The sequence below is a fragment of the Calonectris borealis genome, chromosome 29, assembly GCF_964195595.1.
Source record: "Calonectris borealis chromosome 29, bCalBor7.hap1.2, whole genome shotgun sequence".
Lineage (NCBI taxonomy): Eukaryota > Metazoa > Chordata > Aves > Procellariiformes > Procellariidae > Calonectris > Calonectris borealis.
The window spans coordinates 2,685,272-2,712,012 of NC_134340.1; the positions used below are offsets into that span (position 1 = coordinate 2,685,272).

A 26,741-nucleotide genomic window follows, 5' to 3' on the forward strand; every position below is an offset into this window, starting at 1 on the left:
ATCCTAGAGACTTCCTTTAAAGACAGAAATCCAAAGAGCTCCAATAAGATTTTTTAAATTAAGCACAGCAAATAGAAAGCAAGCAAGCAAGCAAAGAATGACACCTGAGGCAGAAATGAGGAACAAAAGGTCTCCCGTTAAGTCCACTAGCCTCACAAAACAGACAAGTGGCATAATGAGATTCCTGCAAAGAAACCGCAAAGAAGATAACCCTGGTAAGTCCAGCACAAGTGACCAACATGGAAGCGGCAGCGCTGATCTTCTCCTGCTCCTCCTACAAGCTCTTCGCCAGCCATGTGAAGAGGCGAACACAAGGATGATTGAGGAAGATCTGAGAAGTTGGCCCCCAAAAATTCAAAATGATCAAGAAGTCTATTTGAAATATGGATGCATGGATGATGAACCTCGCCCTAAGTGCACGTCATGCTTCGAGACAGGAGCTAAGGACTGTATTAAGTCACCACCACGAGCAGACGTTCAAAACCGAAGTATTCAGAACATGCAGACAAATTTCTACCCTTTTTTCAGCGACGTTTCAAGTGACACAACACTCAGTCCAGGACTTTACAAAATGTCACTAAACTTAATGACAGCAGCCTCTTTGCAGGTTTCTTACTCAAAAGCAAAAACCAAAAAGCCACATACCCTTGGGGAAACACTTCCCCTTCTGTGCGGCTGGTGTCCTCCCATGGCTCTTCCTCAAGGCAGGAGAAATGACCATGTATTTGGAAGTCTACACAAGTTCAGAAGTACACTTAGCCCTCCGACAGTCATTACCTATGGGCCAGAAGTCCTCCCACACACCTGAAGTGCCCGTTAGTCATCTGGTAGTCATTCTCCATGGACCGCAAGTCCTCCATACCTACCTATCAGAAGTGACATTGTCCGACCTGGTCAGACATATTAGACTGCAAATGCTCGTTATAAGACAGAAAACGCAACACAAACCACCAGAACAGTAAAAAAACAACCAGAAGAAACATACATAAACCAAAGGCCCCTATCCAAACTCTGAAAAGACAAACAAGATAAAAAAGGACTCTCCAAAAAAAACCAGAACACAAGATAAGGCAAAAATAACGTAACTCCAAGAACCCAGGGCCAACAAACCCACATCCTGCCTGTAACAGTAACACGCTTTAATCCTAACGCGCTTCAACTCTGGCATCCCACAACCAAACTCTGTAATCCTGCGCCCCATAGCCCTAGCACACTGTAACCCTAGCATACCACAACCCCAGCACATTGTAGCCCTAAGATATCACAAACTTGAACGCAAACTCCCTGGATATCTCTGCCAGAGCCTTCAGGTGGCCCCAGACCTCAGCGATCACAGCTTTGAAGTGGGAGTGGGACAGAGCCACCAGGATATCACCAGCATCCATCTACACATCATCCGTCACGCTCTGAAAAAGTGCCTGGGTTAAACACTCCCAGGGAGAAAGGCTGAGGCACTCAGAGGCTTTGAACCAGCCAGCCATGACCACGGGGCTTCAGCTCATCGTTTCTGTGTCAGAGCCACCAGGCAGATGACCCCACCCTCCCTGCAAGACCCCTCAGGGCAGCCATACCCAGAGCCGGGTGGCTGGATATGGCCTTTGCTCTATAGAATCATAGAATCATACAGGTTGGAAAAGACCTATAAGAACATCGTGTCCAACCGTCAACCTAACACCACCATGCCCTCTACACCATGTTCCTAAGGGCCTCATCTACACGTCTTTTAAATACCTCCAGGGATGGTGACTCCACCACTTCCCTGGGCAGCCTGTTCCAAGGCCTGACCACTCTTTCAGTAAAGAAATTTCTCCTAATGTCCAATCTAAACCTCCCTTGGCGCAACTTGAGGCCATTTCCTCTTGTCCTATCGCTAGTTACTTGGCAGAAGAGACCAACCCCCACCTCGCTACAACCTCCTTTCAGGTAGCTGTAGAGCGCGATGAGGTCTCCCCTCAACCTCCTCTTCTCCAGGCTAAACAACCCCAGTTCCCTCAGCCGCTCCTCATAAGACTTGTGCTCCAGGCCCTTCACCAGCTTCGTTGCCCTCCTCTGGACACCCTCCAGCACCTCCATGTCCTTCTTGTAGTGAGGGGCCCAAAACTGAACACAGGATTCGAGGTGCGGCCTCACCAGTGCCCAGTACAGGGGCACGATCACCTCCCTACTCCTGCTGGCCACACTATTCCTGATACAGGCCAGGATGCCGTTGGCCTTCTTGGCCACCTGAGCACACTGCCGGCTCATGTTCAGCCGACCGTCGACCAGCACCCCCAGGTCCTTTTCCTCTGGGCAGCTTTCCAGCCACTCTTCCCCAAGCCTGTAGCGTTGCCTGGGGTTGTTGTGGCCGAAGTGCAGGACCCGGCACTTGGCCTTGTTGAACCTCATACAATTGGCCTTGGCCCATCGATCCAGCCTGTCCAGGTCCCTCTGCAGAGCCTTCCTACCCTCCAGCAGATCAACACTCCCGCCCAGCTTGGTGTCGTCTGCAAACTGACTGAGGGAGCACTCGATCCCCTCGTCCAGATTGTTGATAAAGACATTGAACAGGACCGGCCCCAGTACCGAGCCCTGGGGAACACCGCTCGTGACCGGCCGCCAACTGGATTTAACTCCGTTGACCACAACTCTCTGGGCTCAGCCGTCCAGCCAGTTTTTTACCCAGCGAAGAGTGTACTTGTCTAGGCCGTGAGCCGCCAGCTTTTCTAGGAGAATGCTGTGGGAGACAGTGTCAAAGGCCTTACTGAAGTCCAAGTAGACCACATCCACTGCCTTTCCCTCATCCACTAGGCGGGTCACCTGGTCATAGAAGGAGATCAGGTTGGTCAAGCAGGACCTGCCTTCCATGAACCCGTGCTGGCTGGGCCTGATCCCCTGGTTGTCCCGGACATGGCTCGTGAGCACCCTCAAAACCAACCGCTCCATGATCTTCCCCGGCACCGAGGTCAGGCTGACCGGCCTGTAGTTCCCCGGATCCTCCCTCCGGCCCTTCTTGTAGATGGGAGTCACATTGGCGAGCCTCCAGTCGTCCGGGACCTCCCCAGTTAACCAGGACTGCTGGTAAATGATGGAGAGCGGCTCAGCAAGCTCCTCCGCCAGCTCCCTCAGTACCCTCGGGTGGATCCCATCTGGCCCCATAGACTTGTGAACGTCCAGGTGGCATAGCAGGTCATTAACTGCTTCCTCTTGGATTATGGGGGGTTTATCCTGCTCGTCGTCCTTGTCTTCCAGCTCAGGGGGCTGAGTACCCTGAGGACAACCACTCTGACTACTAAAGACTGAGGCAAAGAAGGCGTTGAGTACCTCAGCCTTTTCCTCGTCCTTGGTGGCAACGTTCCCCCCCGCATCCAATAGAGGATGGAGATTCTCCTTGGCTCTCCTTTTGTCATTAACATACTTATAAAAGCATTTTTTGTTGTCTCTCACGACAGTGGCCAGGTTGAGTTCTAGTCGGGCTTTTGCCTTTCTAATTTCCTCTCTGCACGACCTAACGCGATCCCTGTACTCTTCTTGAGTTGCCTGCCCCTTCTTCCACAAGTGATAAACTCTCCTTTTTTCCCTGAGTCCCAGCCAGAGCTCCCCGTTCAGCCAGGCCGGTCGCCTTCCCCGCCCGTTCTTCTTGCGGCACATGGGGACAGCCCGCTCCTGCGCCTTTAAGACTTCCTTCTTGAAGAACGTCCAGCCTTCCTGGACCCCTTTGCCCTTCAGGACTGTCTCCCAAGGGACCCTCTCGACCAGCGTCCTGAGCAGGCCAAGGTCCGCCCGCCGGAAGTCCATGGTAGCGGTTTGGCTGGCCCCCCTCTTTACTTCACCAAGTATCGAAAATTCTACCATTTCATGGTCGCTAAGCCCAAGCCGGCCTCCGACCACCACATCTCCCACCAGCCCTTCTCTGTTCGTGAACAGCAGGTCAAGCGAGGCACCTCCCCTGGTGGGCTCGCTTACCAGCTGCGTCAGGAAGTTATCCTCCACACACTCCAGGAACCTCCTCGACTGTTTCCTCTCTGCCGTGTGGTATTTCCAGCAGACATCCGGAAAGTTGAAGTCCCCCATGAGAACAAGGGCTAACGACTGGGAGGGCTTCAGCCACGGGGCTTCAGCTCATCGTTTCTGTGTCAGAGCCACCAGGCAGATGACCCCATCCTCCCTGCAAGACCCCTCAGGGCAGCCATACCCAGAGCCGGGTGGCTGGATATGGCCTTTGCTCTATGGGGAGGCACTTCCTGGGAGCAAGATCTCTCACCGGGGCACTGGGAAACCCTCCTCAGGCTTGGATGCCTGAGAAATATCTCTGCACTGCTCCATACCCCACCAAAGACCAGGGGCGGAGGAAGGCTGCTCTGGTGGCCTCCAAGAGAACCAGCTCACCTGGGCTGCTCTGCGGCCACCGGGCACCTTTGCTGTCAGGTGGCTCTCAGAGCCGCTCTGCAATCAGCTGTCACCTCCCTGCAGGGTGCTCTCCAGCGCACAGGACGTCTCCACTGCGTCTCCCTGGGGACAAAGATCAAAAAGGAGCAATTTGGTTTGTTTTGTCCCCATTCCCAGAGTGCTGTGAGAGAGACCTGCCACCCCCAAATCAGCTGCGTGATGTGGACATAACGTACAAGCTGCAGACATGGGTCAGGACAGCTGTGGGGAGTGGGCAAGACATTCTGCGGTGACCCCGGCCCTGGCAGAAAGCAGAGCTGGAGGCAAGAGGGGGAAGCCCAGGGCAGCCGGCAGCTGGCGGTGGGGCCCGGCAAGGTGCGGCGCCCACAGAAATGCCCGGCTCCTTGAGCCTTGGCCCCAGGGCTGCAGCACGGGGCCGGCACCAGCTGGGGAGGGAAAGCCAGGCAGGGATGACCCTGACGCCCTGCGCACGTACCCGGCCCCGGGATCTGGCAACCTCTCCCTCTGCCCATCGCTGCCACGGGATCCAGCGCCACTGGCCCTGGTGTGGTCCTGAGCCATCTCTTGATGGACGAGTCTTTAACCAGCAGGCCTAAAAAGAGAGAAAATTGCCCAGAATTAAGCTGTGCTCAGGTTTTTTCAGGCAGTATGGTTTTTTGAGCTGCCTGGTGGTGCTGTTCCTGGGGAGCACTCAAGAAACAGGGCGCCTGCCTGCACCTGCAGGCACGCAGTGGAGTGTGCGCAGCAGGAGCGAGCAGTGGTTTGTGCAGCTGTCAGATGGTTGTGGGCTTTGTCCAGCCTGGTACGCCTGGTTCCTTTTTCCTTGCAGGTTGTATTTAGAGCTTAAATAGAATTCTTTTTAAAACCAAAACCAACAAGCAAACAAACACATGAAAAAACAGCTGGGCGATTTTTTCCCCCACAGCTGGGCTTTTTTTCCCCAGTCCTGGCCGTTCTGCAAGACGATGCTCGTCACCAGTATTAGGGTTCAGGACTGGGCCCAGGGCAGGGCTTTTGCAGGCAGCACATTTCGTGAGGCTCCCGGTAATGAAATGGGGCAGTTGCTCATAATTGCTACTTTTGGTCTCTCCCCATTGCTCTCTGTCCGGCTCCCTGCCCCCATTTTTTAATTCCTCCCCCTCTGTCTTTAGCCCATCACAATTTTTTTCTTTCTCTTTCTTCCCCTGTCTGGCTCCCTCATCTGATTTTTTAAATCCCTCTCTGCCCTACAGACTCTTGCTATTTTTGTCTTTCTCTGCTTGACTCCCTCTCTGTATTTTCTAATTCCTCCCTGTCTGTCCTACAGCCTGTTGCTATTTCTTTCTTTCTCCACATCTCTCTCCCCCCCCGCTCCCTCTCCTTCTCTTTTTGCTATCACCATGTCCTGCTTCCTGGCCTTATTCTTCCTCTCTGTCCTGCAGCCTGTCCCCTCTTTCCTGCCCGTCTCCCCTGCTCAGCTGGCTGTGCCTTCTCCCTTCTCTCTGAGCCTCCATCCTGCTCCCCATCCCCTTTTGCTCTTCCTCCGTCTCCATCCTGGAGGCCATCGCTGTTCTGTCCTTCTCCGCCTCCTTGTCCTGATCCGCATCCCGCTGTTTCTCAGTCTCTCTGGATTGTTTCCCGTCCTCCCCTTGCTCGGTGTCCTGCTCTCTGTCCCTGCCTCTCCCTTTCTCTCTCCCCTTCCTTTTCCCTCTCACCCTTTACACTCCGTCCCTCTGTCCTGCTCCCTGTCCCATTTCTCTCTCACCCCACTCTCCTGGTGCCTTCTCTCTGGCCCCTTTTCCCGCTCCATCACCCCGCCTGTGTCTGTCCGTCCCTCTGTCCTCGTTCCTGCCCTTCTTCTTCTCCCTCTGTCCCTCTCTCCTGCTGCTTATCACTATTTCTCTTCCTGCACCCCGCTGTCCCCTCATCCTCCATCTCTTTCCCGCTCTGTCCCTCTGCCCTGCTCCTCGCCAGTGTTTTTCCTTCCTCCACTCCCTGCCCAGCTCCCCCCGCCGTTCTCCTTGTCCCTCTGTCCGTCTCCTGTCCCTCTGTCCGTCTCCCATCCCTCTCCGGCCACCCCACCGCCCTGCCCTTCCCCGCCCCTCTCTGCCGCTCTCTCCCTCTCCCCTCCTCCCCCTGCTCCACCGGGGCTCCGGGCCCGGGGCGGGGCAGCCCCGGGGAGGCGGCCATGGGGCCGGTGGGGGGGCGGGGCCGGGCTGGGGGACGGTGTCCCCGCAGGGTCAGACAGGAGGAAGGAGCGCCCCAGGGCATGCCGGGAGCTGTAGTGCTGGGGCACGGGGCTGCCCGGCGGCCATGTTGGTTCCCAGGACATGCCGGGAGCCGTCATTTCCCTACACTCAGCTTCCTGGCAGCCATGTTGGTCTTGGGAGGCGCGGGCTCTGCGCCAGCTGTGGCTCGGCTGAGGTGAGGGCTGGGGCTGCCCGAGGATGGTGGTGGGGAGCTCCAAACCGCCCAGGGTGACGGGCTCCCAGTCAGCTGGAGCCGGGCCTGGCTGGGGCAGCGCCGGGAGTGACCCGAGAGCTGGGGAGGGGAAGGAGACAGACACAGACCCCTCCGGGCAGAGGCACCAGGCACCCCGACTCCCAGAGCCCCCCTGAGCTGCCCCAGCATTTGTAGTTACTACAAAAATAGGAGTAGTGTGTTTTTCTGTTAACTCTTGTAGGGCTTTCCCTACAACTGCCCTGCTCAGGGACTGGAAATACTCAGCTGCCGTAGAAAATTGCCAGCCGGATTAGTATTGTTCAAGCCTTGTTTCCCTTGCTAGAAAGCACTTTGTTTTCAAATACGTCCCTCCATCGGTGTCCTGGTTTTGGCTGGGATGGAGTTGATTTTCTTCCGATTAACTGGTATAGTGCTGTGTTTTGGATGTAGTGTGAGAATAATGTTGACGACACACTGATGTTTTGGTTGTTGCTAGGTATTGTTTACGCTAGTCAAGGACTTTTCATCTTCCCATGCCCTGCCAGATGTGCAGGGGGCTGGGAGGGAGCGTGGCCGGTACGGCTGGCCCAGCTGGCCAATAGGCTATTCCATACCATATGACGTCATGCTCAGCATATAAGGCTGGGTGAAGAAGAAGGAGGGGGGGCGTTCGGAGTGATGGCATGTGTCTTCCCAAGTCACCATTACGCGTGATGGAGCCCTGCTTTCCCGGCGATGGCTGAACACCTGCCTGCCGGTGGGAAGTGGTGAATGAATTCCTTGTTTTGCTTTGCTTGCGTGCGCGGCTTTTGCTTTCCCTATTAAACTGTCTTTATCTCAGCCCACGAGTTTTCTCACTTTTACCCTTCTGATTCTCTCCCCCATCCCACCCGGCGGGGGGGGTGAGCGAGCGGCTGCGTGGTATTTGGCTGCTGCCAGGTTAAACCACGACAATCGGCAAGATCCAGGCAGTTGGGATTGTTTCCCATAGGGAGCAGCCGTTCCTGATGAATCCAGGCTGCTGCCATTCAGTGGCAGAGCTGAAGACTTCGCCCCGCCAGTGCTCGGCCAGTGGTTTCGCAGGTACGGTCAGCCCGAGCGGGAGCTTGCTGTCTTTGCTCTGCCACTGCTTTGGCGACCGCCTCAGGCTAGGAGGGGACAAATGTTCTGGCTTCCCAGCTGGAATCTGGCAAGGTCGCTGGGTGGGGAATGGACTGTAACGTGTAATGCGAACCCGGCATCCTTCAGGAGTGAAAAACAGAGTGTAGTATTTTCTGGGATTTTTTTTTGTGTTAGATCTCCGGGATTCATGTGACCTTTTATAGTCAGTTGATGGGATTTAAGCATACCTTTAAAGTTAAGCACACCTAACTGCTACCCTGAGGTGTACCTGGAATCCACTTGTGAGCTCCTGTTCCCACCACATTGGAGAAAGGAAATCTTTTTTTATTTGGTGATGAAAGCAACTCGGGGACTTGCACTGATATGCAGTCCCTTTTTTAACCTCGGGTCTAAAGTGGCACCGGTCCTACCACATAACGCATCCTTGCTCAGGCTTTCACAAAACGGAAAGGATACATCAAACCGCCCCCCCCAACATATCCTGTACTTTTTTTATCTTACCTGGAACGTTGGGACATGACCCTGCTGGGCCATCTCTGCCACTCTGCCCAGGTGGGAACCAAGGTGGTGTCTTTATATTCCAGGATAAAGACTTACCTTTTTTTTTTTAAAGCGACTTTAGAGACGTCCTTAGGCTGGCTGTGTTACGTTGGTTTACTGCATAGTTGGTCAAATGGAGGAGAACAGTAAGCTCTGCTATTGCCCTTGGCGTTTTCTCGTTACTGTGTAGCTCATTTAAGTTACCTTCTCATGACCTGGCAAGCAGAAGCTATCACTTCATTTTAGGCCTTGGTCTGATAGTCACAAAAATCAATATTGAAAGTCTTTCTGAGATTTGGATCAGGCCCCTGTATGCATAAACTGCTTCTTGGCCACTGTTTAACTTTTTACGTTGTTTTTTTTTGTTTATCTTGAGTGTTGAAACTCTGAAAGGGGCCGATGAGTTGCCCTCCCTCAGTTTGCTCCCTCCCCTTTGGGGAGTGTGGTTAATATTCTCCTCTTGGCTTTGCAGAGGACAAAATCCATTAATACACCACCTCACTGGTATCGCTCTTGTTGGAAACCGATGAAAAGCTTATTGCTGCTTCGTCTTGCAAATGGCATGCATTCTGGTTCTCATTTGATGGGCAGCCTGTTGGCGTGTCAAATTACTCCATAGAACAATTCAGTTATTCAAAGCAGTGATGCTGGTATGAAGAGCTTACGTATTTCATTGCTAGCGATTCTGTGCTTTTCACTCTGCAGGTTGGAAACATGATTCATGAGCGGGCTGTGGCTTTAACAATGGAAGGCAAAGCTGCTTCTCTGTGTATTTCCTTTCCACCTTTTGCCTTATCCCTCCCCTTCCTTTCCCTCTGTGAGGCTCTTTTTGTGGTGTACCTTCACTGGTGAAATGAGCTCCCGCACCAAACGGAGGGAAAGAGAAAAGGGGCAAGGTGAGAGGTGTCGCAGTCCTTAGTTTGCAAATTTAATACATACGCCCTATTCAGAAAATACAGCGCCTGTGTGGGTCAGCAGTCCCTGCAGATTTTATTATTTACAGCGATTTCTATAAATACAGGACTTCAAACCGCGGGTTCACACGGTGCTGTGCTGCTTGTAAACTGAATCGTTTAATGTTCAAAAATCTTGTTTTGGTCTGGTCAGCAAGGTATTTGGAAAGCATCACCGTTGCATTTTGAGAATAAAATGGGTTCCCATCCTTCGCCCCACCCCCCAAACTGTGTAGGGTCCAGACCTTTTCCCCCTACTGCCCTACTGCCCTACTGCATGGCTTCGTTTGTTTTGCTGCCTCATACCAAGAATGTAGCAAACAACTGAGATGTGTGCTGTGTGCTCCAGGCCAAAGAAAGTTTTAAATGGTCCCAATTTATTTTATGTAGCTATGCAGCATGGTACATTTTGGAAAGAACACTGGGATGATGTATCAGCGGTTACTGAAAATGAGATGATACTGGTAGTGTTTTAGATTCAGTGCCTGGTTTGGGAAAGAATGTACTCAAATATTCTAAAATACCGAACTATTAGAGAAAATGAGTGCAAGGTAAGGAGCATCACGCTGCGTTTATTGCTAACTTTCATTCAAACTAGAAAGTAAACAAAGATTGTACCTGCAAAAGAATTCGAATAGCTGTCTTTGTTTCCCAGAGTGAGCATACGAGCACCGGGGAGCAGTTTGCAGGATCAGAACTTCAGCCTGCTCTGGGTGATAAACCCTCAGGAGAGGAAAGAGAAACCCCACTTCTTTAAATACAGCTCTACTTACCTTAATATATCTTCTTGTTAGAGTGTGTTGGCACTCTAATCACTAAGCACGTGATTAAACTGTTAAAAAATCAAGATACTTAAGGATTATTTACTGTACTAAATCCTCTTACAAGCAGTGCACTCTGTTGCCCTGTGGATAGTATAATGTCATGACTCGCATGACTGGTAATTTTCCTTTTCTTTTCTAGTACAAGGATGCATTTATGAAGGCAAATCCAGGGTACAGGTGATGCCCCACAACAAACCAACCTGTGAAAACCCAGGCGTCCACTGTTACAAGCAGGAAAAAGCTATGGGCCTTTCCTTCGGACTCTGCAAAAGATTGACCAAGCCCAAGGAAGGTGACAAAAAGTGAAGAAATGCCACAGCGTAACTTGGGGATGGCAGGTGAGATTTCCATCAATGTTATTCAAACGTAGCAGCCTCGTTTTGTTTGAGGATGTGGCATTGGAATCGAACTGCAAGACCAGTTTTCTTTACTGCACATGGTGCTGTAGTGCAAATACCTTTCATGTCCCAAATTAAGTTGCCAAGAGTCTAGTTAAACCCCTACAACAACCTAAAATTTTCCTTAGTGCATGATTGCTTTCAAGAGTCGAGTCCAGATATGTGGCATACCGTAACCCATACCCGATTTGGGGTCCAGATTTGGTTGATTTTTAATTCAGGCTTATCTGCTGTTAGAGATTTTCATTTTCTAGTCAAAAAGGAAAGTGCTGATTGTGTGCATTCTTTTTCCCTTTCACAGAGTGTGGTACTGTGTTTAGTAATTTGCTGTTTACAAAAATAATTTATGGGTGTCTATGAAGTTGGAGATGAATTTACCAGTGGAGCTAACTTTTTGTGTTTAAATCAAGAGAAGCGTAATTTAATTTCACTTAAAATGTGCTCTTTTCCATTATAGCTTGGAGGTGTGGATTCTAACCTTTTAAACATTAAAAAAAAAAAAAAAAATCCGTGAATAAGTGTAGGTGGAGCACCTGAACTGGTGAAAGGCACTCCAATCTCTCACTGATATCCACAAGTAGCAGAACTGTTGCGATTCTGACCTTGAAATACAGAGACGTTAATGTTAAATACTGACAGCTTAAGAACCTAACAGTCAAGGTAGAAAATAATTTTTCCCCCACCACCCTTTTTTCTTTTTTTTTTCTTTTTTGCATTCTAAGGTTTCTAATTTTAGAAATATAAATACTGATGTATTTGAAACTGTGTCATATCCTACCTAGTTTGTGGCAAGTGTTTGGCAGATAGGACTTTTCTGCTTAGAGAGAGTGCGAGCTGGAGAGCGGAAAATGGTTTTATGGAACTAGTGTAAAAGGATAAAAAGGGATAAAAAACCTTTTTGCCAGTTTAGTGGCATGAAAATTCCTGTAATGAAATTCCTTCTGGCTATGAAGGAACTGTGAAATGTGATCAAGATAAAGTTTTTCATGGTATATAGAAATGATATGTGGGAGACCCGTTCTAAAAATCTCAAGCCCCTTCATCCCGTTCCGCTTTTGCTATCAGAGGAGTAACTTTTATGCTCCTTAAGGTTTATTGACTTAACAAAAAGAACAAGTAGTAGGTCTTGGTCTATCTGGCTGCTGTCCCCCACCACTCCTGCTGGGATATCCAGCTGTAGAGCTTCTGAGTACAGAGAGATCTTGAATCAACACCTGTCAGAGCGGAGGACAGAGAACTTAAGAATTAATTAGAAACTAGTCTAATCCACTGTTTTATCTGTAGAGCCATTCATTTCTGAAGGCGGCCCTCTTTTGTGCTACACGTGATTCTTTAAAATTATTATTTATTTGTTTGTTTTCTGCAGGCTGAGTCAGTGAGCATAGTAACTCACAGGGGTCTCACTCCAGTCCTCATGCCAATGAAGGCTGGCTGTTTCATGGGTATAACAATAGCCCATAAAATGACGACAGCTTCTGACGGAGATGTTACAGCATCTAAATCTCTAAATCACGGCAAGTCTGCCATGCCAAATGGATGACTGTTTTGTCAACTACATACCAGTTTGTGGTAAATATGTTTTGTTGTATTCTTCTCCCCTCGACTTCATGTGACAGTTCAATTCAGCTCTGACTCTTCTATGCAGTACAACCTCTTTTAAAACCCAGGCTGCACGCTAACTGATGAACTAAAATGTAGCTGAGCAACCGTAGAAATGCCACTGACTGTCTTGCATCTTCAAGGCAGATAGCTGCCTTAGGACAGGGATGATGTGATTCCAGAAGAAATCCAAGAAATCTGTTTTACTTGTTAGTAGTTGTTAATCCTGTCTTGATTGCTTTTTACATATTCCATTTCATTTTGGAAAATGTAATAGAGCGAGAGTAAGGTCTTCCTTTCTTTTTCTTAAGTCCCACACAGGCCATCTCTCTCCTTTATTTTTGGCATTCCAACAATAACCACCCCACTTTTAAGTTTCTCGAGTTGACCTCTCATAGAGTCAAGAACCTGAGGTGTGGCACCAGCATTAGGCTTCTGACCTGCAGACCCACTAGTGGTGTCCTTGCTCATCCAGCCAGGAAGTTGTAACTGAGCATGTTTTTCTCATGACGTGGCTCTCCTGTGATACGTGAGGGCGTAAGGCAAAGACAACTGCTGTTTGCAGGTGAACGTGACCATTGCAGCATCTACCCTCACAGCCACAGAGCTAAGTGGGCAACAGCTTTCCTGTACAAATGTGCAAGATTGCCAGTACTTCCACATTTCTGCCTCAGGAGAAAACCATCTGGGGCAAAAAGCTCTTTAGTGAGGCAAAGGGTGGAAAAAAGACACTTCCTAGAATAGCCAATACCCTGATAGAGATGCAATTTTTGTTTTTAGAAAGAAGCTTCATTCTGCACCCAGATGAAAGTTAGTTGAAACTGGTACCTGCTGGCCGCCTTTCTGCTTAGTTCTTCCTCAGCTCTTTCTTTCCTCTTTGATTGAAAAATTGCAGAGATGAACAAGCCAGCCTGCTGAGTTTCTAACCAGACCAATACTAACAAAGTATCTCATTCCCAAAGAGTGAGATGGTTGTAAGCTTCATCAACAGTAAAAGCTGTTGAGAAAGTCACGAATCATCTCCCATTCTGCAAGTCAAATTCTTGACTATTTTCTCCCTACTGTTGATTTAACTGTAACTTGCTTTGAAACAGCACTTGAAATTTGTAATTTTTCATACCAGTAAGTTCTTGGTGCCATAAGAGAAACGTTGTGCTGAGAAGGCACTATAAACATATGGCAATGTTGGTGTATATACATTTTGTCTCCCCTTAGATGAAGTTATTTTGTAATTTGAAACCTTAGTGGGAGGATTTTTGGTGTTATCATGATCAGGCATCTAAGTGCCAGCCCTCTGCTACAGCTGCAGTGTAAGTATTGAAGTTCTTTAAGCACCAAGTTAAACTTTCACTTTCCACTGAGCTGTCATTTTTTTCCTTCCTCTTAATTTTTATATTTAAATAAACAGTTTGCTTACTTGGGGAGAAGACAGTGCTATCCTTGTCCTGTTATGATAAGCTACTTAATTTGAAGGGCAGAAAGCTGAGACCACCAAGAAGATATTTAGAAGAGGGGGAAGAATTTTAGAGCCCTAAGTTGGATGTTCTTCAGCTGGCCAAAAGTGAGGAGGGGGAAGAAGACCTACAGGTAGCTAAAGGGAAGCACAGGAGAGCAGCTAGGAGCCAACGGTGTGATGTGGGCGTAAGAAAGTGCTATGCTGCAGCGTGTCAGGCCAAGTATTTTCAGGAACTGTAGAGAAGAGTTAATGCCATTGAACAGAGCACAGCTCATCTGACGTGGTTGCCCCGCTGGTCCTTCACACACAAGAACGATGAACTCCCCTTGGAATAACTGGAGAGGAGAGCTGCAGGGATTGCTGGAATATGGGAGATGGACATGCGTGATGACATCAGGAGTCCTTGATTTGCGTAGGGTGGAAGAAGAGTGGGGTGACTCCTGTAAATGCAGAAGAGGGAAATACCGTTTAGGGAGAACAGTTACTAAGCTTGAAGGTGTGGGCACCAGAAAAAATGTGTACCACCTGGCCCCGAGCAAATTTAAGCTGAAAACTGGAAGAAAACTCTTAATGCTTAGAAGACTTGCATTCTTCTAAGGCAACAGCCTTCCAATGGAAATAAAGAAGGTAGAAAGCAACCAGGCAACCCCTTATTGCTTAATATGGAGTTCAGTAAGTTTATGATAGGCCTGAGATGCCTTCCAATCTCTCCTTCCTCCAAATTAACTGCCTCTTCAGGCATTGTCTTTCAAGATACGTGTTCCCTTTTCGCTTCTTAATTGCTCTGATGTCCTCTTGTTTGAAGGACTGAAGTGTTGCTGGTCAGGTATTTTGATGGCAAAAAGTGCTATGCTGACAGGATCGCTTCACTTGTGAATTGTGCTTAGGTACTTGCTGAGCCTTCCCATTTTCTGTCTCCATTTCTTCAGTCACTTCTTGTTACTAGATCCCGCACTTCTGATGCACAAGTGCCTTGTGCATCTTTGTAGATGCTTAATAGCTTTTGTTCCCTTTTTTATTGAAAGTAAGAAGTTTAAAAACAAAAAACAAGCCAACGCCCTCCCCGCCCCCCACCTTCTACCTGTTCATCACAGTGAGGGAAAAAATTAATTCCAGTTGAACATTGGGTTTGAAGCCAGGTGCTCCTTAGGCTGTATTCTTAAGACAATGAGCCACTCTTCTATCCTTGAGATAGTGGATGAGCTTGGTTTATTCACATTGCTTTCCTCTGCTTCTGTTTACTGCTGTTCTAAGAGAGTACTGAAAAAACCTCCCCTGCATGCGTTAGCGTGAGATGCTATCTGAGGGAAAACTTTTGGAGCATCTGTGGTATTGAATTAAACAGCACCAGTGAGTGTTCCCATGAACTGGACCTTGGTCATCTGTAGTGCTAAATTGTTTGGAGGTTTACAGGTACAGGTTTGGCCCACATCAGCTGAAAAGCTCAACAACTTCCTCAGCACCGCTCATGAGTGGGAATGGGCCAGGGGATTTCCCAGTGGGCATTTTGGATGCAGCTATTCTGCATCCAAATTTTGCATAACAAAATGCGACCAAATGGACAAGGGTAATTGTGTCAGTTGGCCTCCATTCCAGGGAATGGTCCCAGGCACGTGCAAATTATTGTTGTAGAGAGAGTTTTTGTATAGTTTAGTGAAAGGAGATTGGCAGATGAAAGTTTAGTGAAAGGAGATTGGAACTCTCTTCTCTCCCTTACAGCGAGCCCTCAGTTTAAAGAGAGCTCTGAAGAGGAGTATTTGACCACTGGGAAATGACATTTAAGATACATACCTCAGGTGGGACTGAAGTGTGAACCCTGTGGTATGAGTCTTGTATCCCAACCGCAAATGTAGAGGTTGGGCCCAGTTTTTATAGGGGTTCAATATTAACTCTGCTGAATATTTGATCAGACCAGGCAAGTCTGCCTCCTGAGAAGATGTTGTCACAGGTGGAAGGGTTGAAATACAGTGACTGTGTTAACAAACAGGTGGTTTGCAACCTCTTTTGGGCGAGGATTCCATATGCTTGTGTAATGCCTCACACAACTGTGGCCTTGGCACTAATAGCAAAATAAATGCCTGATAATTTCCATACAATCAGTGTCATTATGCATGCATTCTGAAACCATGTAAGTGCTAAGAAGCAATCAAAGTATTGCAGGATATTCCTATTCACTAAGTTCTTTCTGTCTAAAAAGAAGTTTATAGTTCAGTTGCCATCACAAACATTTTGTTTTTACGAAGGAGTCTAGTAAATAAAAAGTGTTCCTGCATATCTCCAGTAGCGCAAGAGACCTCTGGTCTGTCTTTAGACTGATTATTATTTATGATCCATTTTTTGGGCCAGCTTTGAAAATTGTTCAAAAGGTGGCTTGTATGTTGGGTAAAATAGGTAGTCACTGCCATAAATCTCTAGCCTGGAAAGAAGAGCCGTGGAAGCGAGGAGGGTTTCTTGTTTCTTGTTTTGTTGTTATTGGGAGGAAAACCAATAATTAAGTATCTATATGTGATACCCGCAAATGCAAAATGTGTAGTGCATTTGAGATGGATTGCTCCTGTACTGCCAAGACTGAGCCAAGACTCCTCAATGCTTTGCACACAGGTTTGAGCAGTGGAAGTCTTTGTGCAGATATGGGTACTGGCTTTCTGTGCTGCAGCATGAAAAATAAGAAACGCTAGGTTCTTATTTAAGGTTGTTAGAGAAGTGAAAAGAAATTGATTATTTTGTGCTCAGAAGAGACTGTCCTGTAGTTTCCAAACTTTGGTTCTCTCCGCTTGGAATTTAAAAACTGTTTTTACTATGCTGTTACGTTTAAATGAGAGGGAAGGTGTATTGTAGTCACAGGTGCTCAGTTCCATGAAGAAGGGTCTTTGCCTTCTGAGTTGATATTTCTTGGTTTTACATGAAAAGTGCCTCAAGTAGTACGATTTCAGATGGCAGTGAAGGAATAAAATCTACACGTGGATTTAGAGACAAATCAAAAAGGATGTCGTCTGATTGTTTTAGTAAGTGAACTTTTTTTAATCAGGATTTTCTTTTTTTTTGAGCAAAAGACCTACTTCCCATGTGCCTACATAAACCCCATTTTCTCTGATAGAAACATGCAATATGGCTTGTGATGTAAAATTTACTTCATGTATAAGCTGTACTATGCTGTGCTCTTTTGGGCTTGTAGTATGCTTTTGAAACCCGTCCTTCCACATCAAAGAGGCAAGCTTTGTCATCTGCTTTCCCCCAAAGTGTCGAGCAAAATAACTGTCATAAATACAGTCTGAACAAAGCTAGTTGAGGGATTTGTTGGCTGTTGTTAGAATCAGGATGGGCCAGAAATTAGCCCGTACTTACTAATGAGTTACTGTATTTTAATTGTCCTACGCTAACTGAGAAGCGGGTAAGTGTCAGAGCACTCTCCCAGGGAATAAAACTGCACCATCTCCGATTCTTTCAGAGGGTCCCCGATGTAAAATGCATGCTCCAGAACAATCTGGGTGCTTGGTATTCTCAAAGGGACCCAAATGGATGAAGTTCAATCCTCCTGAGTGTGTGTCAGCAGGAATTATGTCTCCAGCTGTGCTTCTGTGCACTCAGAAACAGTTTCTTTGCTTGGCAGACCTGGTGTGTCTTCCATTCTCCTTTGCTTCCTTTTGTTTCAGTGGTGATTAGATACGGAGCAAATATTTCTTAGGCTTGTGTTTCCCCAGATGCAGTAAAGATCCTAAACCTCTTTAGACTTGGGTAACTGAACAGCACTTCTGGCTTCCCATCCTCGGGAGTGTGGACAGAGGAGACATAAGATGTTCATCTTTGCATGCCTATGGGACAACCTATGGTTGGATTTCCATGCTTGTGCTTGAGAACAGTTTCACGCTCAGACCAGTGTTTGGGAGGTCAGCAGAACACGCTAGGAGGTGGTATGACAGGCTCAGTAGGAAAAGCTCAAGAACAAATTGCAGAATTGGTAAGCTGGTTTCCTCTTCAGTGGCGGTTTTTTAGTTATGTTGCGTTAGAGTTGGTATTGGCGGGGGGTACTCAGGTAACTGTTGAGGGATTTATTGTCAGTGAAGAGGTTCAGTAGTTGCTTAATTATGGAAAATACGGATACTGTTTTTACGTGCTTCTAATTATACAAATACGTCATATATCTAAGCCCCTGGTATTTCTATTTAAAAAAAGGAGAGATGCAATGTAGTTTTTAAAAGAATGCTCTAAATGATATCATGTAGTCTTCATTATGATTACAGCGTGTGCATGTACGTGTAAGATACACATGCATATATGTGATTCTTAAACTGGGGGACCGCCAGAGGTAAGATTGCCTGTCAACATGCAGTGGGACTGCTTGTGTATATATATGATTATGCAGACTTGGGTGGCCTTGTAAGCACAGGTTTTAAGTACTATTATCATCTTCACAATTGTAATATAAAGGAAGGCAGCACTGGCATAGTTTGCTCAGAACTTGGGAGAAGATGAGGAAAATGATACTTAGAGGTCTGCTAATCCCACGTCAATGTATTCAACACCCACTGATTTTCTGTCAAGTGTGTGTTAAATGGATGTAGGGGGACTTTTCAAGTCAGGTGTTTAACCTTCGAGTTGTCAGAAGCCCAAATGTTGGGTAACAAAGAGAACAGGCGCCGGCGGGAGGACAGGAAGAGGCACAAGAGCAATATTTACAAAATTGCCTTGGGGCTTCAGTCGCCATCTGTGTACGTCGCTGGTTATGTTCCTATTTTTGTAATTTTTTTTTTTCAATAGACTAGAGAGTTTTCTTCTGATAACAGAATTCAGTGTCGGTACATGATTGATTTCCAAGCAGCGGCTGTAGTTACTAAGCAGATAGGCAGGAGAAGTTACAGACCTTACCAGCAGTAAGCAAAGGACTTGGGTTTCCACCTGGCTGTTGGGTCCTTTCATCAGTTATGCAAGACTGCGGTGCGGATATGCGCATATTTTCTTGAATACCCTAGCAGAAACACCAGGTGGGTCTGCTCCGGCTACTGTTGTTGCGCTAGGCAAAGCCTGGTCCTCTCACTTTCTCACAGTGGGTTTATTAGCAGAAGGCCTGAGGCTGGGTGAGGAGTGCTCCTTGCTTGCCCACTCACCTCTCTGCACACCTCCCTTACTTGCCCATCAGGCCCTTTGCTTGCCTTACAGCAGCACCTAATGGCCCGTCTGTAGGTTACCGCCCAGAAATCCCAGGATTTGTTGTGCAGTCCAAAACCTGGCTCCTCTACCACTTTCCTCCTTACCGCTGCTCTGCATGTCAGGACGGCGTTAAAGCCTCACATCAGTCAGTGAAGGAAGGTGAGCCAGGGGCTGTCCTTCACCTTCGTCCGGTGTGATCCATTTTAGAGCAGGTTACGGTAACCTGCAAGGGAAAGGGAGGCTGCAGAAGTGGTATCCTTGTGGTTTCCTTCTCTTGGAGAACAAAAGATTATCTTGCATGCAGTGCCGGGTCTGCGCAGGGTGGTATTGCCCGGGGTGTAAATCAGAAGTGAAAAATCTCTCGGTGCAACTGAGGGTAAGCCAGGAGGAGGAAAGAGGAGAAGAAATGAGATGCTGGGGACATTTTATTGCGGCAGGAAATGAGATGTGTTCAGTGGCACTGTCTGTGCATCCACCCTCTCCGGTAATTACTTTACCGCTTTGATCAGGTTCAGCCTGGCAGAAGTTAGAAGCCCTGGAGATAATAAATTTTCCACAAGTTGGGTGTGGGGGGGGAGCAGCTGAGTAGAAGAAACAAGCTCAAATGAGTGCTTCTGTCAAGCAAAGGCAAGAGCATTAACCTTTGAAAGATAATGGAAATTGATAGGAAAGGTAGGGTTGTTCTAAGCAGAAAATCACCTCTGAGTTACTTACTGGGCACCAAAAATCTGTCCTTTACACACAAAGCTGTAAGAAACTGGGCTTCACACCTTCCAAGGCTCATGGATCCTGTGCCGCAAGGTGAACATGCCCCAGCACGTGGCCTCCGAGGCAACGAGAAGGCTCGTCCTCCCTCCCTGCGCCCGCCTGGGGAGCGAGCGCCTTACAGTGCTGGTGTTGCGGAGGCTGAGCCATAATAGCCTCTCTCGGGAGGGCTTCTCCACTCCAGCACAGTGCTCCTGGGGTGGCGTGGGTCAATGGCTCCCAAATCAGAGCTGGTTTGTGCCGTGCCAGCTCAGGCACGTGTTGACATGTCCATGTGGACGTGCCCCTACATAGGAAAAGGAAGCTGCGAAGCCACGGTCTCTGTTACGGCATGTAGGCAGAGTTCAGATGTGCGTGGCCCTGCAGCATCTGCCCCGGGGAGCGGGGAGGTTTCACACGGCTTCCTCGTTCACATCGCTTCTCCTAAGCAAAATAGTGCCCTTTCGTATGGGATATCGAGTAGGTGCTGCTTGTGAACAAACTGCTTCAATTGGCACCACAAACTAAGGTACGCAAGGCAGCTGGTTGAACTGTGGAAAATGTAAGATACGGGGAATTAAATCCCAAGTTTGGCTATTCCTGGGAGAATCCCACCAGTGAAGTGACCTGAAATAACCAAATGAGTGCTCAGACATGCAAGCAGCATGCTTATATATTTCACACCAGTGCAGAGACTCAGACCTTCAGAGGTGGGTCACTCAACAGCAGCAAGATCGGTATGCGTCTCTGGTACAATCCACACTGCTGCTGAGGCACAAACATCTTAACCAATACAGAGAAAAGCAGTGATAAACATTACATCAGTGAAAAGAGTGACACAAGCCATTGAAAAAGCAAAAGACAGGCCTTAAAAGTACGTTATTTGTAACCCTTTGGGTTGGTATACTCCTATAGTACACTGACAAAACCTCCTGCTCGTTGTTTAATAAGTATAATGGAAGCACAGATCACAGGAGGCTCTTTTACTGCTTGGTTTTGTGGCAGGGAAGAAACAAGTTTGTCTGTGAGCGTAAGCCAATAGTCGTGTGATATAGTTCCTCTTGGCCTGTGGGTGGCTACACTTGGTTCTAGTGTTTTCAGGGGAGTATGGGTAGCAGATTCCTGAAACAAAATACCACTGGGGCTATTGCAGTGCTTAAGCATCTCGGACAAACAGCAGCAGCAGCAGCAGTACAAGCTGCGTGTGCTGGAGGCCTGCTTATCCTGTGGTGCTTTGTGCTTATGGGCAACAGATGCAGTTGCCAGCTAAATCTCATGTGTGCATTCACTAATAAATGCTATTGACATACTTGTCTTGGCAATAAAAAAAGATTAAAACCACATTTGCACTGAAATGTTTTAAAGAAACTGAAATTTCATGAAGAATTAAAAATTGTTAGGGAAAAAAAATTCCATCCCGTTACTTTTGCTAACATCCCACAAAGCCTCCTCCTTCCTTTCGTCACTTTCCTATAAGCCATGTTACATACCTTATTTTATACTAACAGTACCTCATGTTTCTAGGATTTGCACATGTAAATCTTTTATAGTCAAATGTGACATTGTATCATATTTGATACAATCCCTTTACAGAATGATGTTTGATTAACACATTTCTGGCTAATAAGAATAGTCCAGCTAAGCTCTGTGTTAATTCGAATAAGGCTATTGTTTTTGAACAGTAATTTCTTTGTATTTTGATTTCAGAAGTTATGACTCTTTCTTGCACTGCTTCTCATAAGGACCCCTAAACGGATGTTTAGGTACATCATTTGAGGAATTTTAGGCTTGTGGTACCCTTAACTACTTATTGTCATGCTATTAGGTGATTGGGGATTATTTTTCTAGTAAGTATTTCTGTCCCTTAGCAACCCTCGGTGTCTTCAAAACCTTATTTTTTTTAGCTTCTAAGTAATTTCCTTATTCAGAATGGTAGTATAAATTACAGATGTAGCAGTGTTGATAGCATCACTAATACAAGATACTTGTGTATGTAGCCCAAAATCATCAGATGTTTAGTATTTTGTTGCATAAAAGTCCTTTGCAAAGTTTGGAATAAAAAAAAAAACCCTGGTATTTTTGTGCTCTCTTCTTAGGTGATTGTCAAATACATTAAAATAGGCGCTAAACTATGTTTTCACCTTTTAATTTGATTTAACCTGTCCAGGACTGTGAAGCATTAGATTGTCCCTCTTCTCTTAAAGACTGCTTCGTGTTACTGCTGCCTGGTATTTTGTTTTGCTCACTCTTGTTCTTAGCTTGGAAGAAACACCCTTGAGGTCTTACTCTCCACACTCCTTGTTTCAGGTTTCCTCGAGTACTTGCCAATCTGATGCGACTTGGGAGAGCCTCGGCTCAGCTTCACGGAGGATCTGGGCTCCTGCGGCTGGTGGCTATCCAGGCTGGCAGCAGGAGTGGTGGGTGACGCAGCCAACGGGGGCATTGGCATTTGGGGAGGTCTGACTGCCAGTCTCTGGGCACCTGTCCCTGCCTCCTTATCCCGGGGATCTCAGCCGGGCTCTCCTCCGGGGGTCCACTCCGTGATCCTTGCGGCTCACCCTCCTCACCGCTCCGGTTCCTGGCTGGCGCAGAGCTTGGCTGCGCTCCTGGGGTCTTGGCGGGGAAAGCGCAGCACAGCCGTCCCCTCCACAAGGCTGCACTGTTTGGAACAAATCTGCCTAGAATTGGGCTGCATTTTTGTCAAGTGATTCATTGGCATGTGAATGGAAAAGGCTGGAGCCCACTGAACCAGTAACCATTCCCGGCGCCTGAAGCCACGGGGCTGGAGTTGGTGCGTGTCTCTCCAGCTCGGTTGCACCCAAGTTACGCCGCAGATGTGCGCGGAGCAGTGAAGGGCCTGGCACGCGGGAGGATGCAGGAGCTGCTGGGTTGGGGGGCAAACGGTGACCCAGGGGCACTGCTGGCAGAGGAGCAGGCGCAGGCGCTGGCAGCGGGCAGGGACCGAGCCGGCGCTTGCCAAGCAGAGCTCCTTGAGCCTGGGTCAGGGACCAGGGCAGGGGGCTGTGTCGAAGGGCTCGCTCTGCTGCCCGCTGCAGGCAAGGAGGCTGGGGCTTCCTGCATGGCCTCGTTGCTACTTGTGCTGCCAGCGTGCCCGGGCAGCCCGGCCCTTCCCCAAGGGAGGGGAACTCGGCTGGGAAAGCCCTTGGTTGCAGCCCCGGTACCAGCAGGCGTTGCGTCCGCCTGCCCCGCATTGAGTGAGTGCCCGAATTGAGTGGGGACGGCTGTTTTGGAGAGTCTCTTCCCCAGCCCCTGCTCATGCCGGCGGCCACCCGCTCCTTTGCAGAGTAAACTCATTTGGCACTTACCAGTACCCATGTGGGGCTGTGCCCCCCTGACCTTCAGCTTAAATAGCCCATCCACATGCCCCCCGTGCCCTGTGGTGGCGTGGTCAGATTCCCTCTCCTTGCTGTGCCAGGCGAAAGAAAGCAAGCGCGTCTGTGCCAGGCTGGTGGGCGGCCCCCGGCCGCTCCCACCCTGTTGTCTGAAAAGCGGATTCGTGCCTGGTGTGCAAGTAATCAATTCACATGCTCAGGAGAGATATTGTTTTATTCAGGCCTGGGTACTCGGTGGTCGAGCACAGCCCAAGCACACTGGGTCTAATCACTTTTCTGCTTATATTGATAATTCTTATACATATTCTAGTTTTCTCTTATACATATTCATTAAATTTCCGAGAACTAATTATAATATTACATCATCCTAGACACATGCGCATTAGAGTCTTTGGGGGTCTTCTGGTGGTCTTTCAGGGTCCTCTGGTGGTTGTCGATAGTCTTCCTCACAGTGTCCTTTCGTTGAACTCGGTCTTCACGCATGCTCAGTTTTAGCTCCTGGCTTAATTAGCACATCTCTCATTAACGCAAACTAGCACTACCCTCTTATCTCTTCTACTCAAGATACAAGGTTAGCCTCCCTGTCTAATTTACGCAGAATACTAAGTTTCAAGGCCTTTTCAAGGCCTTTTCATCAACTCTATGTCAGATCTGTCCATTTACAAAGTGTTCCTAGCCATCTGCATCATTTCAGCCAAAGAACTATATATCTCTTCACTGTTTCTTCTTATTTGATGTTACTCCCTATCATATCTCTCTTCACTGTTTCTTTCTTTCCTTAAAAGGTTGTTCCGTTTCCGTGGTTACTGCTCACTGGAGTCTAACAATGCTTCCAAGATACACAATTTATCTACATACCTACGAACACAACACCTGCTAGTTACCTAACTTTTAAGGAACAAATCCTAAACGAACAGTATGAAATAATCGGTACTGTAACAAACTGTATCCACTACATCAACCCCAGCACCTTTTGGTGGGGGACAGGAGCCGTGTCCCCAGCATGGCTGGCGCTTGCCCTCCTACCACCCTGGCCAAAGCATGGCTCCCCATTCCCTACCCCACAGCATGCACGTGGAGCAAGGCTGGCAGGGCACCGGAATGCCCCCGAGGGATGGGAGAGCTGGCCTCCCCATGGGATGGCAGTACGCCCAGCAGAGCGGGGAGCCCTGTGAGTCCCTGCCCTGCAGCCAGGCTCCCTCCCTGGCTCGGCCCCCAGCTGTGAGGGTGCTGAGCAGGAGCTGCAGCTTTGGGACTGCCACTGCCCCTTGCGCCGTCTCCGTCCCTGGCGTCCCCGGTGCTGCCTGGGGCAGGCCGGGAGCTCCCGTCCCTGCACTGGCAGAGGGAGCCAGGCAGGGCGGGGAGCCGCAGGTCTCGGCACGGGGACCCAGACTCTGCACGCCTGAGCGTCTGCGTCCGCCGCATGTGGCTGCGACATACACAGCATGGCACCAAACCAGCCGCCGCGTCCTGAGCTGGTGAGTAAGGGTGAGCTGGCTGCCTGCTGCCTGCCTGCCCTGCCCACCCCCAGGCACCCTGCAGGTCACTGCCACATGTCGAGTGCTCATGTGCCGTTTTGTGTGTCCCCAGGCTGTGCTGGCAGTGTGACCACAGGAACCCTTCCACGGCAGAGCTGTTCCTGCCATCGCTGTCCCTGTGCGAGGGTGGGAGCCCCTGTGGGCCAGGGGGCGCTGAGCGGGACCGAGGCAGCACCTCTGGTCCCCAGCCACCCCACCTGACTTCGACACTTCTCCATTGCAGTGATGCGAGCAAAGGCCGTCTCTGCGAAAGAGGTGGATTCGGGGAACGATATATATGGGAATCCAATCAAACAAATGCAGTATGAAATCAAGCAGATGAAGGTAACGGGGCACATCAGGGCAGGAGGCTGGGGGGATGGGGCAGCCTCTGTGCCAGCCAGGTTGCTCCTTCTCCCCAGATGTTTAAGGGCCCTGACAAGGACATAGCGTTCATCTACATGGTTCCGCCACTGCTGTGTGAGGCCAGCTGCTGGACACCGGTGGGAAGAAGGAATATCTCATCTCAGGTGGGTGGCCATGAGGCAGGGCTGTCGGGGGACGTCGGTGGCAGGGCTGGCCCTGAGGCGCCTGCGACGTGTGTGCCCGCTCCCTGGGCACGGCCCCCCTGCCCTGCTCCTCTTCCTGCGCCCACCACCAGCCCTTGGTGGACCCCCTGGCTGTGTCCTGGCCATGCTTGGCAGCCCCGGGCAGTGACAGGGGCAGCTGGGGGACTGTTGTGGTTTAACCCAGCAGGCAGCTAGACACCACACAGCCATTCGCTCACTCCTCCCCCTCAGTGGGATAGGGGTGAGAATGGCGAAAAAAAAAGTAACTCCATGGGTTGAGATTAAGACAGTTTAATAGGACAGAAAAGGATGGGAAAATAATAATAGTAATAATGATAAAAGAATATACAAAAATAAGTGATGCGCAATGCAATTGCTCACCACTTGCCGACCGATACCCAGCCAGTTCCCAAGCAGCAACCTGCCGGCTAACTTTCCCCCTAGTTTATAGACTGAGCAAGAAGAGCCTAAACCAGGGGTACCAGATGGGCTGCGAGTGCAAGGTGAGCTGCGCCCCACTCCCCACACCGCCAGGGGGTCTGCAGCTCCGAGGCGGGCGCGGGCTCTGCGACAAGATGCTCTTCCCCGTCCTTCAAGGATGATGCTGTGCAGGGTTACAGCATGCGGCCGGGGATATGGGAAGGGCAGCCGAGCCTCTGGCTCTCTCCGGCTGGGAACCAAGGCCAGCCCTGGGACCTACACCCAGGGGTTCCCTCAGTCCCCCCGCAGTCCCCCCGCATCAGGGCCGTGTCCCCGCCATGCCCCACAGGGATGGGGCAGCCTGGCATCCCTGGTCCAGAGCTGGACCACCAGCCCCAGCTATCCTGTGCTGCTTCCTCCCGCCGCGCTGCCGTCCCGGTGTTCCCCCCATGGGGTGGTACATGATGGTCTCTGTTGTATATAGATCCTGTGCTGCCTCTCCCTCCCCTGCTTCATCTCCTCCTCGCACGAGTGTCTCTGGACAGACTGGGCGATGGAGAAGAACAATGTGTATGGATGGCAGGCGAAGTGCTATGCTTGCATCAAGAGGAGCGACGGCTCGTGCTTCTGGTGCCGGAGCATGGCTGCCCCCCAGGCAAGAGTTTCTTGACATCGAGGACCCCTAAGCCAAACGAGCACATTCCAGTAGCCAGTAGAAAAAAACCTGAGAGATGTTAGACTGGTCCATACTGATACCGGTTCCTGGAGAAACCCCCAACCTCTAATCAATCCCATATACGACTCCCGTTCGCTCACTGTATGGTTATATGATATGTGCCATTTACTTCTATCTCTGCTGGTAGTCTATCTTGGAGTTTAATATTTCCGTTTGTTTTGCCACCAGCTGTATGGTCCCTGTGCTGTAATTTCTCTCTCTCCTCACCAGGCGCTGGAGTCGCACCGGTTGCGTGCGGGATGTCTGCAGCGGGAGCCCCCGGGCAGGGGAGAGCGGCAGCGGGAGCCACTCCTCTGGCTCGGCTGTGTGGCTGCTCAGTCAGTGCTCCCCCGGACCCCCCGGTCCCTCCTGTGCTGAGGTTAGGAGGGATCCCGCTGGGTGTTAACTCAGACCCGCGGGACCGCCGGGCTCCCAATGCCTGCCTGGGCCAGCAGCCCCAAGGGACGGAGGGGAACGAACAAGGTGGCGAGGGAAGGAGCTGCCGCAGGGCCACTTTCAAATCCCTCCCGGCAGCGCTGACTGCAGTGTCTAACGGTGCTGGGGCTGGGTGCTGGA

General features: G+C 49.4%; 1 pseudogene; it reads left to right on the plus strand.

Moving 5' to 3' along the window:
* The first annotated feature begins 24,045 nt into the window (after nucleotides 1-24,045).
* Nucleotides 24,046-26,136, plus strand: LOC142094092 (metalloproteinase inhibitor 2-like; annotated as a pseudogene).
* Nucleotides 26,137-26,741: the final 605 nt, after the last annotated feature.